The sequence below is a fragment of the Dermacentor albipictus genome, chromosome 3, assembly GCF_038994185.2.
Source record: "Dermacentor albipictus isolate Rhodes 1998 colony chromosome 3, USDA_Dalb.pri_finalv2, whole genome shotgun sequence".
NCBI lineage: Eukaryota > Metazoa > Arthropoda > Arachnida > Ixodida > Ixodidae > Dermacentor > Dermacentor albipictus.
Genome location: NC_091823.1, coordinates 107,797,925 through 107,815,912, shown reverse-complemented (window position 1 = coordinate 107,815,912; position 17,988 = coordinate 107,797,925). Strand labels below are relative to the sequence as shown.

At 46.3% G+C, this 17,988-nt stretch overlaps 1 protein-coding gene across 1 annotated transcript in view; it reads right to left on the bottom strand.

Moving 5' to 3' along the window:
- LOC135904880 (alpha-tocopherol transfer protein-like) overlaps positions 1–13,200 on the bottom strand; it is a 38,535-nt gene extending 25,335 nt beyond the window's left edge. Inside the window, exon 1 of the mRNA XM_070535919.1 lies at positions 13,091–13,200. The gene's annotated coding sequence lies outside the window, so the exon portion shown is untranslated. The remainder of the gene's footprint in view (positions 1–13,090) is intronic.
- Positions 13,201–17,988: the final 4,788 nt, after the last annotated feature.

The window sequence follows — 17,988 nt, the reverse complement described above, 5'->3', positions numbered from 1 at the left end:
TGCTCCTCACTTCTCTTGAGAAAATTAGATAAGCCATCTCTCAGAGCGCACATTCGCCATCTGTCAAGAATCCCCGACCATCATTTGACCTCCCTACCAGCCGAAAGACCTCAAGCGACCTTTTCACGAGTGATTAGCGCTCATCAAGAGTGCATACCGTCATCTTTTACACCGGCGACAAAGCCTTCATCTCCCCTGTGGTGCCTACGACAGCCTCAAGTAAATTTTGATATTCCTGGAATTACAAAAAAGTCCAATCATCCATCGCCGGCTCTGAAGCAACTTACGCTCCTATTACTACACCAGACGTATCATGACCGCATACATATATATACCGATGGTTCGACCTCACGTGCCAGCTCAACTGCCGCATTCGTCGTTCCAGCCAAGAAGGTTACAGTTCAATTCAAATTGTCGCACACGACTACATCGACATCAGCAGAGCTTGCAGCTCTCCATGCCGCTATGATGTACGTCACCGAAGAGCCCACAGAGAAATGGGTCGTATTTTGTGACTCTAAGGCAGCCTTTCACAGCATCAAGTCTGCATTACGTCACAGAGTATACGAGCAGATGATATCTGACATCAGGGAAGTACACCACCATGCTCTGGAAAGAGGGCACAGCATTACATTTCAATGGATTCCTGCTCACTGTGGCATTGTCGGCAACAACCTAGCAGACAAGGCTGCCCGGTCTGCCCACAAAGATACCCAGAGGCGTTCCATACCTTTGGCGAGGTCTGACGCTGCCAGGGAACTTCGCCTACATGCACGCAAAAAGTCGCAAGAACTCTGGAGTTCAGGTGCCTTCAACTGCCGATTATATAAACTGGACCACATGCTACAGCTACAAGTGCCATCTAGCCTTTCCCGCGGGGAAGCAACCTTGCTGTGCCGCTTGTGGCTGGGAGTAGCATTCACAAACTCATATTCCTTTCGTTTGGGAATGGCCGAGAGCCCGATGTGCGATTACTGTGGGTGCGAGGAGACCATCGAGCACCTATTGTGTACTTGCCCCCACTATGATGTACAACGCCTCTCTCTGCAGGAAACTTTACACCGACTAGACTTACGACCTTTCACCGAGTCAAAGATACTCGGACCGTGGCCACACCCGTCACTGGCACGAAAAGCGAATCGTGCATTACTGCAATACTTGAGGTACACCGGTTTAAGAGACCGTTTATAGTGTCCCTGTGCATAGTGTCCCTCCCACACGTACTCTGTGCTTACTCTCTCCCTTTCTTCTTCTTTCTATTCCCCTTTCCCCCACCCCCAGTGTAGGGTAGCAAACCGGATACTCTTCTGGTTGACCTCCCTACCTTTCCTGTCCTTGCTTTCTCTCTCTCTCTCTTAGATAAGCCAAGCCGCTCAGTGTAGGCAATGTTATTCGTTTTTAAAGCAAACAAAAGTGACCCCATATGAACGAGGAGAGCGTTTGATTGGTCTGTTCAGACAACCCTGCAGGTGACCGCCTGATGCTTGCGTCGGCGGTTACGCAAATTTGACGTCAGGAGATTGGAATAAAGGCATATTGGAATAGTTACACGTTATAGGGCCCCATGTCTGGCTTCCCAGAGGCGTAGAAGATTCCCGTCTACCTCGGGTATGTCTGCTGTCAGTTCTATCTGTTTTGTGCAATGGTTTCGTACCTCCGTGAGGATTTGACACCATTCTTTGAGAGTGGTTATGTTGCCAAGCTGTTCCTCACTTTATGCTCGAAATGCAGTCCAGTCACTTATCTTGGCTTGTCCAATTTGTCTTCTCGCGACTCCTGCAGGTACTCGAGGATGCAGTATGCAGTGGTCGCTTCCTAGTGTCTCTTGTAGATTTAGCCAGGTGATGTTCTGTCCTCCTTTGATAAATGTTAGCTCAGGGATCATGTCCTTATTTACACTTTTGCCGATTCGCGTAGGGGTGGCTGGGTCTGTGAGCAGCTCGAAGTCCAGGTTCTCTGCTGCCTTTATGATCATTTCCCCTTTTGCATCTGTGTGCGAATAGCCCCAGCTTGTGTCGCGGGTGCTGAAATCTCCTATGTTGATTAGAGGGTTGTTTCTGGCTAGCTTGCACGCTTCTTGGAAGAGCCCTTTTTCCCTTGGGGTGCAGTAGAGATGGACCACGAAAATGCTGCTCTTGGCCTTACGTTTTGCTTTATTTGTTACAATTTCTACTGTAACATGATCTACATTAGTGTTTGAAATAACATGGTGTCCAATGGCTGTTGCCGTCTTGTCAATTAGAATAGCCACCTTTCCCTCTGTTGGGCCTTCGTAAACCTCGCATCCTGGCAGGACCGGTCTTCTTCCGGTCTCCTGGAGTGCAATTACGATAGGCGGCGTTATGTGCGTGTTTATGTATTGTTTGAGCAGGCCTTGCATGCTGCGATATCCGCGACAGTGCCACTGCCATATGTAGAATTGTTCGTGGTCTGTCTGGCGTGTACGTGCCATGTTAGTGCGGGGAGAATTTGTATGCGGTGTCTGAGGTGTTCGAATCATTTCACAGGGCCGCTAGTCCTGGTCTGTGGTAGATACGCTCTACCATGCCCCTTACATTGCTGGCTGTCATTTCTTTCCTGATCGAGCTTTTGGCTTCACTGATTTCTTGGGTAATCTGCTGCATCATTTGTTGCAGCGCTTGTTGTAGAGTGTTCATGGTAATGTATTCGAAATTTTTTACCCCTGGAGGGGTTGCTTGAGGTGACCTTCCAGAGAGCGCCAACATATATGGGGCATGGATTTCCACAAAACCTATTACAGCAATTATGAGTCCTTCAGTATCATTGATTTTCGGTATATTTTTGACTGGAGCAATATCTTGCATTGGCAACCCTCGAATGAAGAAAAAGGGCAACCAAGAAATTACCGCAATGATTGTTCACAGCAAGAGAGCGTTGAAATTAGCGATTACATCTTTGTTTTTTCTTCTGTGTTGTTGAAACGTTTCGGGAAAGTTCCAACCATATGAAAGTAGGGGGACAGCGCGAAACCGACGGAACACAAGACGAATAAAGGCCGAAAAGGGCGCTGACTTACAATTGATTTTATTTTCTGACATGTGGGCATATATATACCTTTGGAAGTCAAAAAATATATGCAGGAAAATAGGACTAGCATAACATGATACACGTATCCCTATCTTTGATTAACCTGCATCATCAACTTGCGTCAGAAGCACGTGCTATATTAGGTGTGAGTGAAGAAAATCGTGTGCTTTTCTGAGAGAGGGTCAAAGAAGGCATACTAACACAATTTTCTTTCACGCGTGCTTTTTCCGCAGCGTCAATTATTTATCTAGTTCTCCTTCCTCTGTTTTTTTTTTGCTATAACGTTTGTTGTTCCTCGAAAGATCGAAGTGCAACCACAATTCCTGCCGTGGGGAACTAGGTGGCCACTAATCGCTTCGTGTACATTTTAGTTATGCTCTTTAAATCTTTCATTTAGGCTCCTGTCTGTCTGTCCTACATATTTCTTTCAAGAGGACAGCGGGACCGAAAAAACAATACCCTCAATACAGTTTCTTTTTAAGAAAGCAGTTGAACACCCTGTGGAGCAGCACTGTGGCTCCCGTGCTGCTTTGCTTACTTTGGAACACATTGCGGATAGTTTTTTAGGAGCAGAAAATACAACATTCACGTTGGTGCGTTTCCCTATCTTCTTCAAATTATGCGCTAACCAATGCACGTAAAATGCCACAGTTATTTTCTTTCTTTTTCTGTCGAGCTTTCTCGACTGGGGAGCAGAGAGAGAGAGAGAGATGCAAATGAAAGAAAGGCAGGGAGGTTAGCCAGAGTTAAAACCTCCGGTTATCTGCCCTGCACTAGGGGAAGGGAAAGGGGAAGTAAGGACGGAAAGAAGAGCGTGGCAAAAATAAAAGCGTGAGAAAAAAATATGAAAAGGGACGGAATGGGGTCATTATAGTCTTTCTAATAGGCCACTGTCACGTAAAAACGTCATCAAAGCCTTGACCGACTTTCGCTACAGTTCATGTCGGCATTCCGAAAGTGACTGTTCTGAAAGTGGTCTGTCGTCAAGGCGTGCCAACGCGGTCGCTAGTGACAGCCGGTGCACGCTGTATTGAGGACAGTGGCAAAGCACGTGTTCGATAGTCTCCTCGCCGCCGCTGTGACTGCAAGCCGCGCTGTCGTCCATACCGACTCGGAAGGCAAAAGATCTTGTGTAGGCGACACCAAGCCACAGTCGGCAAAGTACTGCTGTTTCGAGTCGAGAGAGTCCAGATGGGGGTCGAAGTCGAAGAGATGGGTCCAGTCGGTGTAGATGTGTATGCTTCAAGCTTGGTGCGTTCCATAAAAATTTGATGGCTTCATTTGCAAGCACACGAATTTTCATTGCAGTGGCTGTTCTTGAGAATGGAATGGAGTCTTGCCAGCGATCCTCATGCGCAGATCGTTCTGCTGCGTCGGCATGTTCATCGTCCACTATGCCATAGTGACTTGGAATCCACTGTAACGTGATGTCGTGTCCTTGCTCGACGAGGTAGTGAAGCAGCAGTCTGATTTCTAGAAGTCGACTGGCGATGTTTGTGAAGAGGTTGCTAGGGCACTTTAGTGTAAGGTGCTTACTCATCACGTCATTACATGGTTTACATTACGTGAGTCATCACGTCAGTAGAGAGGCTAGCCAACGTTACTGAGTTGGCCCATGCCCGTGCGCGAGGTCTTGCCGGCCGCGTCGGGCACTGGGAGGCCGGCGTTCCGGGTGGGACCGGCGGCGGGCTTGGTCCGAGCTTTTCGGAAGCAGACCCCTTCCCCGATTTCTACCGGTTCTACCGTGCGCCGGCTATCGCGAAACTTTGTTTCCGTGAAGCTTCACTTACTGTGGGAAGAAGGCACCTCAGGCCGCAGTCAATGAATCTAAACGTGGAGTCAGAAATGACATTCTGCTCCTTCGATGGCGCACTGTCGTTGTGATGCGCGGTCACCCGAAATTTGTTCAATAAAGCACGACGATTCCTCAAGCCACCGCGAGAATATGTGTTTGTGCTCATAAACTCCAAATGGATCGCAAATGAGTCGGTATGTAGTACGGGTGTCCAGTGCGTCAGTGCAGTGAGAATGCGTACATTTTTTTCGTATCGCCAGACGTATAGCCCGCAAGGCCGTCTGAGAGCCCCAGGAAGCCCAATCAGAGAAAAGCAAGTAGAAGGCAGCGATAAAGGTGACCCTTTTTTGAAAACACGCAAGAACAGGGCAGCGGCTGGTACCTACGGTTGATCATGAGAAGAGTTGAGTTGGCTGGCCTTATGAAGCACGCATATTTTCATTAAAGCCGATAAAAGCAGCCGATTCGACCTTACGGCCCAATGTGCGAAGTTCATTGTTAACTTCTGTCAACATGACTTCGGCGACGGTAATGCAATGAGACATCGCGATTACATACTTTTGTTTAGCATTTCTGCGGAGCGCGGACCTCCGAGCAGCCCGGTTGCGCGCAGCGCGGCGTGGTTTCGCGAGAAATGTAAACAAGAAGGGATAACAGACTCGGTATGATTAGTGTTCCTGTATATGCTCACGCAGGGAGCAGAGTTGCGCATAATTTTTCCCGTGCCGCTCGCACCGCTATTCGCCGAGCGCGATCACGTGGTGCAAAATGACGTCAAATGATCAACTGCGCGCTCTGAAGCCAACTTTACGGAAACGGCGCCTACTCGTTTCTGTCAGGGCCATCGAAATTGCAATCAGCGGACCGTGGAGCGTGCCTAGTAGCAACGATTGGCTTCGCGTTGCGGGTACGGTATTCGAGGATATTAAGTTAACGACTTTGGTGAAGTGCTACGAAGCAGATCATTTTGACACTTGTATTCCAGTAAGACGGGTTGCAGCACACCAAACTGCGCAAATCGCACGGAAGGTGCCAAAGCTTTTTACGCGGTGCCGTGCGGACGGACGAGACCGGCCGGCTCCGAAAGGGACCAAGATAAGCGAGGTCCGTTCACCTTGTTTACAGAGGTGAGTTCGACTTGTTTACACTAAAGCGGCATTTATCTCGAGTAACTCTCCTGTATACGCTGAAATACGTACGCCTGGCATGAGAGGTTGTTTACTTGTGCAATTTTTTGTGTATATGTGCAGCGCGACACAGACGCGGTACAAAGAAAGGACGACACGTCTTTGTCGCGCTGCACATATACGCCAAGAATGTTAACTTACTAACTCGCTCAATTCCTTTTGTTGCTTGTACGATTGTTCTGACTATGCGGCTACAGAAAAGTGTGTTCAGAACAGAGTAAGTACTAGCAGGTACAATTTGCCCGCTGCACCCTGGTTGTTCTCTGCTCCGTTATTTTAAAATTTTTGTCGGCGTTCCAATTTTTCATGTAAAGTCGATTGATGTGCTGGTGTTCATTGTTTTGTAGTAAGCCAAAACACCATGCACTCCCGCTTATGAGACAGCTGCGATAGCTTCAGCATTTACCGCCCGCAATATGTTGCTTGTTCGATCAGCCTAAGTCGGCGTGAGGAATGTGAAATTATTTTTGTACGTTTAGTAAGCGCTGTGTTATAGTAAATTAACCTGAGTAGTATGAAGAGATACAGGGAAATGTGCTGTCGTATTACAGTCTGCAATGTGTCAATAATTACTTTGCCAGTTTGTCATCTTATGTGATTAGTAAAAAAAAGAAATATAACCTTTTGTGACTCTTAATAACTTGTTGTCTTTCCAGTGGCTCTGAATTCTGCCTCTCCAAGGCTTCAAGAACCAGCACTCATCCCCTGCTGCCACCATCCATTGCTCATTCATTGCCTTGTACGAAATAAATTTGATCTAGAAGCTCTTGCATCTTGAATCTTTTTCCACTTGCAAATTTGCTGCTACGAAGCAACTGCTACGTTTGTGGTATGAATCGTAAAAATAAGCTTTGCATAAGATGCGCGCATGCGAGCATTTGAAATGCGTTTAAATTTACGTGTCTGCACCGCATATATCGAAAACGTGCAGCTGCTGTGAGCGACGTTTAGTGATGAATGATGGTCAACGGTCACTGACATAATTGCAGGCACGATAGTTCCGTTGGCGACACTCATTATTGGTCTCGTTTCGGCAGCCAAAACGTGCTCACATAATTGTCTACCACACGTGTGTGAAGTTTCTTTTAATCACCCTTTAAAACATTTCTTGCTTACCGCCTCCGCGAGAAAACTTCATATGCATGCTGAAAAACAAAGCACCGCTTTTTGTTGCAAGGTAATGCGGGTTGGAACGCGAACTTTCGAGCTGTTCGAGCCACGGGCGTAGTTCGGATTTTATTTCGAGGGATCGAGGGGGGTCTTATTCTTTATATGTACATTCGTGCGTGTGTTTGTATATGTGCGTCCATATATGTACACAGAAACTAAAAATTTCGGGGGGTTGGCACCTCTACGGCTACGTCAATCGTTCTAGCTTGTCTGCATTAAAAAGTGTCATCTTGCTCAGCGCTTGCGTACTGTTGCCGCATGTAGCTCGCCACCAGCAGACAAAAAAGCAAATGGAACACCGCGCGGCATTTGTCTCCTGCGCGCGCGTGGAGTGGCTCCACTGCAGAGCTGGATCATAAACCAGACCTATGCTCTACTCTGCTGACGAGATATGATGGCGGAGCAACGCCAACTTTCGGCTTCACTTAGCTTCACAAAGTGTGACGTCAGGACCCCTCCTCAGTTTTTCTTCCTCCATGCTTCGCACTAAAAATTGGGAAGTCGACGGAAGAGTCGGCTCTTCTTTGTCTGCACTTCTAGCTGCAACTTACGACATCCCGTTTCATAGTGCCCCCTTTGTTTACAAATATGCAACTTGTGACAATGTAGGCGCGAGTGAGCTTACACAGCGATCGGCAGCACACTGAACGAGCGAGAAATGTTATCTGCAAGCAAGGCTAGCCTGAAGCACCCGAAAGTTTCCAGAAAAGACGTCGAATCATCACTTACATTGATACGATTGATTTCTCAGCCGCAGAGAGCTGCCGTGACAAAACTGCCCAGCTGTGGCGTAAACAAGCACGAAGTGAGGAAACATCAGAAAACTTTCTGCTTCAAACTTGCGTGCAGCTAGGGGCTCCTCTCGGTGAAGCTTCAATAACACAACGCAATGCGGATTGCGCGCTGTGGGAAGAGAGGGCGCTAAATGTACAAGCGTGTATGTAAGAAAACTCTATTATCAAGGCTCTCCTCAGCGCAGGTTCCAGCTCGGGTATGCTGCGCTGTGTTCTCAAGGGTTGGCAAGCGGCCAGACTAAATGAAAACGTGGTATCTCATGGAAAACTTGTTTGTCATGTAAACACACACACACGCACGCACGTGAAAACTGAAAGGAAGCATTACAGGACCTGCAAAGATTGCACTTAACTAAACAGAACCGTAATTTGTTGTAAGGTGTTGTCAAGTTACATTCATGCCGGAAGTCTATCTTGTGTCACCCAAGACAGATGCGAAACCCAAGGCAACAGTCTCGAAAGATGCGGCACACAAACTTTATCTCTCCGTGATGCGACCTACGGGCATATGCGGAATATCAAGGAGAACCATGTTTATCTCTACATGCCGACAAATTGTGTAATTATATAGAGTTGCTTACGCTGTTATTTCTGAGGTGTGTTATTGTGCTTGTCCTTGCCATGGTTACAGACATTATTATTCCCCCAGGAATCTTTGGGCCAAAAAAACGTGAAAGATAAGTAGTTTCTCCGGCTTCGTTATATATGCTGCCATTTTAATTATTCTGCTTCTTATCAGTCTGTTTCATCCGCAGATGTAGTTACCAGAAACCTCTATTTGTTCCCACGCAGGATTTTATCTCTAAAGGGCGATATGATAACCTTAGCGGTGGCAGCGGTGTCATCGACATCGTGCGGTATTCGTGCCATTACTGTCATTGTCACTGTGACGTTCGTTGCCATCGTGCTCATCTTTATTCTGGCTGCTACTCTGTTTGGCTCCGCATGAGGCTATCCGACGAGTGGCCCGTCACGACACTGTTCGTCTTTAAGCACAAGCATCTCCTTGAAATTAACGAACTTAATGTTTCCTAGACGGGCCTTTTGTTCCTCCCGGCCTAGAGCGCGTGTCTTTGTTATACGCAAGTATAAGCTGAATTTAGATTGTCAAAACTGCCAGTCGCCACAAAATATGAAAGCGAGGAATCGTTAAGGTTCTAGATGGCATGCTACCATGACACCATAAGATAGACATACACTGTACATACATACATAGCTGAAAAAATAAAATGCGAACAGCAACGAGCAACGATGTTCCAGTTCATATTTATTGTATAGTATTGTTTCAAGAGAAAAACAAAACTCTGCTGTAAAAAGATAACCCGATGTACGCGTGCTTTGCAGCCAATGGAATTTTCAAATTATTCTGTAGTAATGTCGCGCCAGGCGTTAGGCCTCTCTCTGTGGCAATTGTCAGCCTGCTCCGTGCTTTCCTCTTTCTTCTCTTTTCAGTGCGTGTATGTTTTCACGACAAATATTAGAATGCTGAAAAAGGACATCGATCTAATGATGCGGAGGTTGCATTTCATCCTAAGATTCCTTTGGTTATTATATGGTGATGCTGCTTGAAGTACGGTTAGCACTAGCTACATACATTAGTTACATGAATAACATTCTGATGACTGTTGGACACACTGTCACCTGCAGAATATTCTACTTCTGATTCGATAAAAGAGTACTATTTAAACCGACGGCTTCGACACAGCGATCACTGACGGTGATAAGAGATAGAGATAGAGAGAGGTATATACGGAAGGTAGAGATGTTAACCAGTCAAGAGTCCGGTTGGCTACCCTACGCTGAGGGAAAGGAAGAGGGGAAGAGAAAGAGAGGAATCAGAGGGGGTACAGAGACGCGCACGGGCAGTTCCTAAAGAGCCAAAGGCGCTCGTACAAACCAGAGGTTCTCAGAAAGTACAAGTGCCTTCTGAGCCGATGACCGGTGGGGACGGTGACAAGATGGTGTGCAAAAGGCATCAAACAAAACCGATCATATCGGTGAGGAATGACAATTACAGCAACCCCTTGACTATCTTTGCACTGATTCCAGATTGCCTCGTGGCTCTTATAATAATAATAATAATAATAATAATAATAATAATAATAATAATAATAATAATAATAATAATAATAATAATAATAATAATAATAATAAATTAATTATTTAGACTTTCCAGCAATGCTTATAGTGGGAGAAACGTCGGGACTCTACAATTCAACGCCAAGCATAAACACTAAAGCATGAGGACATTTTTGTCCTGAGCGCTATATGGCTTTAAGAATAAGGAAATAAAATAAAGCACCATAACAAGGAAACCGACTGCAACATTAAGAAAGTCTCAAACGGCCCGCGAAGCCGTAAGCGCTTGAACGTTAAGCTATTACAGTGGCAGTAAAACCACTACAACCACTTCCGCTACCTGCGCATTTATACGTAAGTCACGAAATATTTCTCTATAGGCCACTGTGACTAAATATGACGTACATACCACGTCCTGCTTCACAAATAGTATCTTCAAAGTAATTCAACAGTAGGTCACCATTTCGTAGCACATTCCTTTGAGGTAACGGCGAAGAACAGTGAGGGGGGGGGGGGGTCACTCAATTTCCGTCCCGCGCAAAACGCCCCCTTTTGCACAACATTTCTCCGGACCCCGATTCTTGTCACGCGTTCCTACACAGCATCACAGAGGAAGTCAAGATCAATCATTTTCCACCGGACCCTACGGTATCCAACTCTATCGCGTCGTCATGGCACTCGCAGCTCACGTGATCCCGATTGCACACAAAGAACGAGCAAGAGCGCTGTACACACGCGATGCGTCGCTGTATCGAGTGCCCCCCACACCTTTCCCCGTTTTTACCGCGAAAGTGTTTTGTGCCGAGGTCCACGATTGACTTCCTGGTGTGTTCAAGGGCGGCACGGGCCATCCATTGCCGTGAGGCGGGTGGTGTGCAAAGGTCCGGCACTTGGATGCCAGCCCGCGCGACAGCAGCGCCGCAGCCAACGTCCGTCCCATAGGGTTTCCCGTCGCTCATTGCAGCTGTTGTCAATTCTGCCAGTTGTGCGCCGCTAGCGCGTGCGTCCAGCTTTGTGTTGTTAGTGATTTTTTTTAGTTTAGTTATTTCAAGCAACGCATTTGTATAAAATAAAGACTTGCTTTTCCCTGAGGTGTTCCAGTTTGAACTATACAGAGTGGTCGTCATCACACTATAAAGATCTGAATGCAATATAATGTGTTGAACGACCTTTATTTAACCAACTTGAAAATAACTCATGTAAACGAACTTATCATTAAGTAATTAATCATGTAATTATTATTTGTTCAATTATACATTCATGTTTATGAACCAATTAATTAATCTAGCAATTACTTATTATTTACTTAACAATTTTATTGATTAGTCACTGAACTAATTAAATCTAAATGCACTGTTGGCTTGCATTACCCGTATTACCGCCTCATAATTAGCCAATTAACCTACCACTTCTCCTATCATAACCTGACTCAGACCGAGATGCACCAGATGGACACCCTCCTCCATACAGCACTGAAGCTAGCGCTGGGACTACTCCAACATGCGTCCACGCAGCTCCTGCTACGACTCGGTGTGCACAACACCATCCGCGAACTGTCGAAGGTTAACTTAACAGCCAATCGAAAGTCTCCAACGAAGAATGAAAGGGTGCCTCATTCTATCCCGGTTAGGATACCAAACATCAAGAAAACCGCAACAGGAAGTCCGCGCGTTTCTTGCACTTATATAGCATTCGCAAATAAATTCACGTGGCCCCTATTCCTCGGAGTATGCACCCTGACCGTCATAAAGGTTGAAGAAAGGCAAGAGCACAAGCACTGGCTTGACTCTTTCGCGATGACACATCGAACACACCGGTCCTGTACACCGACGTGGCTCGGTGCCCACAGAGACATGCCCTATGTCTAGTCGTACTAGATAATACAGACATTCTGAGGGCTTCGGCCACGCTCAACACTGTGTACAGTGGCACGGCGGAAGAGGCTGCTGTCGCCCCAGCCAGCGTACACGCTTCAGCCATACCGGCACCGGATGGACCCATCACCGTAGTCACTGATTCAGACCGCCTGCACGACTTTGGCACAGGGGAGGGCGACTCACTACACACACCGCATCCTTACTTCATTACGCCCCACAGCCTTACACAGGGTGCGTATCGTCTGGACACCAGACACTCCTCTCTCTATGGTAATGAACGCGCTAATGCGGTAGTCCCGAGATCTCGCTAACCGGGTGCCTATTGGGACAGCTGTTCAACCCAGACGACGCACCGACAGAACCACTGTACTACACTGAAACTCGACAATATTGCAGAGATAGCAGGAGACACCTTCCCCCACCACAAAATTCCCTTAACAGAGAAGATACCATCGCGTAGCGACAGCTTCAAACTAATTCATTTCCCTGTCACTTTTATCTGCACCTCTTCCAGCCCACACAATATACCTCATACTGCCCCTACTGTGGAGCAAAGCCCAAAGTATATCATTGCACCCCTATGCCGTATTATTCTATTATACGACATATGCTGTATTATCTGCTCAATAACGCGATCCACGATGTTCCTACTTGCTGTCGTGTAATTTTGTAATTTTTACATATGTTATGCATTATCTTCTTGACTGACCCGTCGCCAGGAAAATATTTCTTGATTGTATCATTTTGTAATAAAGCTTTTTACAAGGAATGACATGTCTTTTTTGATCGATGTGTATTTGAGCGACTTAATGCGCACAAAAAACATAAATCTCCCCAATGTGTTTTACTGAATCCATTTGTTTTATGGCTCATCCGAGAGACACTGGTCTGTTGGTGATGCCAGGGGACACAGGCTGTGAATTTCGACTGTCTCCTACTATGAGGTCTTGTAAATACTCATGTAAGGCCATCACTTCAGTGATTGAAAAATTCTTCGAGGTCACACCGAAGTTTCTTCAAGTCTAACTGTAATCAAAGGTTACATATATATCCGAACCCTACCTATATATATATATATATATTTGGGTGGGGTTCGGAAAGCTGGTGCCCCCTCCCCCCGTCGAAAAAATCAAAACTTACCGCCTACCACCTGCATATAGTCCAGAGAGCGGCGGATGGTGCCTTGCGCTGACAGTATAGTTCGTCCTTGTGAGTAACCTTAAAACGTGGGGCGGCCACACGGCGTAGGTTCCCGCGCTGCTCTGAAGCCGCACACCGAATGCTGTGCCAGTCTTCCGGTCTCCAGTTTGAGCAGTGCGAGCAGCAAGTGAGTGCGTCCTTTCTCTCCCGCTCTTTTCCAGACACCACTAACACACACCTGTTCGAACGAGAGAGCTTGGAGGTGAGCAGGCCTACGTGTGAAGGGGCGGAACATGCTCAATCTCGATTCGCCGTATATTTCTGCCACACGGGAAGTTTGCGTTGATTGAAAGGCGGCAGGCACACAGTGGCACGTACTCTGTGGCCCCATAACGTGTGCCTTTCGGGATCAGCACACATATTTAGACTGTACTATAGCTTCGGGATCAGCACCCAAGAACGGTCAGGCAGTGGCCAGGTAGTGGTTAGAGAAAACTGGCCTGAACTCCCCAGGAAGGCTTCGAATTAATGTGTGGGTAGTCGACGTACGAGTCGGTTCTTTTTGTCTACAGCTGCAACTTACGACATACCGCATTATAGGTCGCCCTTTGTTTACAAATGGTGCCCTGTCAGTTGTCACAACAGTGCCGATGAGTGCGCCAGCGAGAATACAGAGCGCTCGGCAGCACACTCAACGAGCCAGAAATGTTATCTGCAAACAAAGCTATCCTGAGGCGTCATAAAGTTCCTAAGAACGACGTCGAATCGTCGACGTGTTACATTGACACGACTAATTTTTCAGCCGGAGAAGGTTGCCATGGCAAAAGCGCTCAGTTCTTAATGGCTTCGTATAACTTACACTGTCGTATCAAGCCCAAGTGAGAAAACCGAGAAAACTTTGTTTCATGCTCGTGTGCAACTAGAGGCACCTTCCGGTGACACTTCCATCACACCACACAACACAGAATGCGCTCTGTGGGAATAGAGGGCGCTAAATGTACAAGCGCATTACAGAGCTCTTGTACGAATACTTACGCTCTACGCATGAGCTTGTGTATGTAATGAAGGCTCTCAACCGTAGGTTTCGGCTCGGGAATACTGCGCTGTTTTCGCAAGGGCTGGTAAGCGGTCAGATTAAATGGAGACGAGGCACTCTATGGCAAACTAGTTTGCCACGCACACACGCACGCCCTTCTGTGCATGCGCACACTAGGGCGAGCACTGAAAGAAAATATTGCAGGGTCTGTAAAGCTTGCGTTAAGAAGGAGCGATGGCGAGTTGTAGTAGGTAGTCAAATCACAATTCTGTCGCAAGTCTATTTTGTGTGCCCCAAGCCAGGTGATATACCTGAGGAAACAGTCTCCAAAGATGCAGCGCACAAACTTTATCTAGCCGTGATGCGACCTAGGGACGTATGCGCAATATCAACGAGAACCACGCTCATTTTCGAATCCAAGCCGAAGATTATGCGATTAAGGTTACTTACGCTGCTAATTCTGAGATTTGTTGTTGTGCTTGTTCTTCTCATGATTACAGACATTATGATTTCCGCAAGTATTGTTGAGCCAGAAAGCGTGAAAGATAAGTAGTTTCTTCTGCTTCGTTGTATGTGCTGGACCGCTTTAAATATTCTGCTTCTTATCGGTCTGTTTCATCCGCAGATGTAGTTACCAGCAACCTCCATTTGTTCCCACGCAGGATTCTATCTCTATAAAACGCAGTGGGATAATCATAGTAGTCTCATTGCCATCGTGCAGTATTCGTTCTGTTTCTTTCATCATCATTGTTGCCTTTGTTTCCATCGTGGTCATCTTTATTCTGGCAACCACTCAGTTTGGCTCGGCATGAGGCTATCCATCAAGGGGCCCGTCATGGCACTGTTCTTGGGGAAGCACAAGCGTCTGCTTGAAATTAACTAACTGGTTGTTTCTTACACGGGCCTTTTATTCCTTCCGGCCTAGAACGCCTCTTTGTTATACGCAATTATAAACTGAATTTAGATTGTCAAAGCTACCAGTCGCCACAAAATATGAAAGCCGCGAATTTTTCCGGTTCTAAATGGCATGATATCATGACACCATAAAATAAAGATACATTGGACATGCACTGCTAGAGCTTGCTTCTAAAGCATGGAGTAGTATCAAGTGTACGTTCAGGAGTCTGAATTAGGCATTTAGTACGAATGCCAGGTGAAGCAGGAAACAAAACAACGCGTTGGGGTAAATTAGAAATTGTTCGCATTAAAATGTTTGACCACAAGCTTTATCCCGACACCTATGCCACTAGTTTTTGCAGGCACTGCAATGACATCGCTCGCCTACACCATATGCTCTGGCGTTGCCCCTCGTTACGAGGCACAGAACAAATCAATGAGGACAAGTGGCTCTCCGCTATCAAGAGCCCCGATGCCGGGGCGTAACTATGGGCTGTCCAGAGGGCCCAAGATGCGGCGGTCGGACATGGCCTGACTGTCCCAACGTGGGAGTGGCCCGCCGTGCGCTGAGTCGCGTACCTCAGGACCTTCATTAAAGTTTTGCATCCATCTATCCATCCATGTGCTTCAAGTACACACATAATTGTTTTATCTTTAAAAGTGGGAAAAGTCTACACACGTGATAACTTCTAGGTGTATTATTGTTCTATAAGATTGTTTCAAGAGAAAAACGAAGCTCTGCTTTGATAAGATCGCCTGAAGTACGTGTGCTTTGCAGTCAGTACAATTTTCAACTTATTGTGTAGTAACGTTGTGACACTGAAATTTCCTGTTATCACACAGATTGCTTGATATAGGGGAATCAGAATTTCTGATTTTTAAAGTCGCTTTAGTAATACGACCTGCAGTTAGTGGCCTTACTCTGTTTCTTGTCGTGTTTTTACTTTATTATGAGATTTATCATCTTGCTCTTTGTTTCCCCTTTCGTTCCCTCTTTCCTGTCTTCCGTTTCTGCTTCTGCTCCCTCCTTTCTGAAGAGTAGGCGGGTGTGGGGCTCCTTCTGATGGCAGTTGCCAGTCTGGTCCTTGCTTTCCTTCGCCTTCTCTTTCTGGCGTGTATCACTCCAAATAATAATCCTGAGAGTGTCTTTTCTGCTGGTGGGCGTCTGATATCTGGTATCTCATAACAGGATTGGCTACTTAGTGCCTGTATACGTTCTAATGGAATATAATGGCGAAAAAGGACATCGGATTTCTGTTGCGGAGGTTGTATTCATTCCATGTTAACTTTTTTGATTACTTACATGAATGATGGTGGTTTTGATGGTGGTTAGGCGCACTGTCACTTGAAGAATATTTTAGTTCAGATTCGATGAAAGAGTAGCATGTAAACGGACAGCTTCGACACTGCGATCACTAACGCTGACAAGAAAGAGAGGTAAATACAAGTGAACAAAGGCAGGGAGGTTAACCAGACGCATTTCCTGTTTGCTAACCTGCACTGGGCGAAGGGGTATAGGGATGAAGAGAGAGAGAGAAAGGAGCTAGAAGGGCTCATTTTCGCGCATATCTGAAGGTTCGCACCGAGTGTACACACGGTGACAAGATGCCGTGCAAAAGGCATTAGACAAAAGCAATCACCTCGGGGATGAATGACAATTACTGCAACACTTGGCTAATGACTTAGCCGTGATTCCAGATTGCCTCGTGTTTCTTACGATACTACTGCTACTACTACTACTACTACTACTACTACTACTACTACTACTACTACTACTACTACTACTACTACTACTACTACTACTATTACTACTACTACTAATAATAATAATAATTGTCATCCTCTGGCTTGTGGTCTTGACCCAGGGCGATTAGGACAGCCGTTTTAGTTGGTAATAGATTAAAGAATGGCAATCAATCAATCAATCAATCAATCAATCAATCAATCAATCAATCAATCAATCAATCAATCAATCAATCAATCAATCAATCAATCAATCAATCAATTTTTTTCAGTTCATTTTCACTGAATTTATACTTTCAGCAGTGCTTACGTGTGGTGGGAGAAACGTCGGGACTCTGCGATCCAAACGCCTAGCACAAACACAAGAGTATGAAGACATATTGTTGTCCTCATACTTTAGGATTTTTGGCCTCAGCATTATGCGGCTTCAAGGATATGGAAATTAAATAAAGCATCAAAACACGTAAACAGAATGCAACAAAAATAAGGTATCCAATGGACTACGAAGCTGTACACGCTTAAACCTTAAGATATCGCCGGGGTACTACAAACACTACTACCACTTCCCCTATCCGCACATTTGTCGATTATTTGCGAAGTCGGGAAGTATTTCTGTGTCGGTCACTGTGCTTGAAAGTGACGTACATATATCATGTTTCGGTTCACAAGGGGCCGCTTCAAAGTAATTCAGCAGTAGGAACAGCGAAGAAGGGGTGGGGTGGTCGCTCAATTTCTATCTTGCGCAAACGCTTCCTCCTGCACCACACGTCCCCAGACCCCAATTTTTTTAAGCGTTTGTACATAATATCATAAGGGAAGACTAGAACAAGGACGTTCCACTCAGCCCTGTATTTTTCCACTTTATCGTGTCGTTGCGCTAGCAGCTGGCGTGATCACAGCGACGCACGAAGAACGAAGAGCGCTGTACATACGCGATGCGCCGCTGTGTCGTGTGCCTGCGACGCCCTTTGCCGTTTTTTTCTGCATGACGACTCATTGGAACGTTAACATCGGACGCTATCGTCCGCGATCGAGCAGCGTGCGAGAAGGTCACAATTTTCCCTTGTTTTCTATACCTTTTGCAACAGATCGACTGCGCTCAAGGTTATTTCGCGGACGTTCACTGTACGCTGTTGGCCATGAGTCGCCCGCTGCGCGACCTCGATTCTCAACGCTACAGCTTGCTGCAGTTTCCCTGCTGTGTGATCGGTACGGTTAAGTG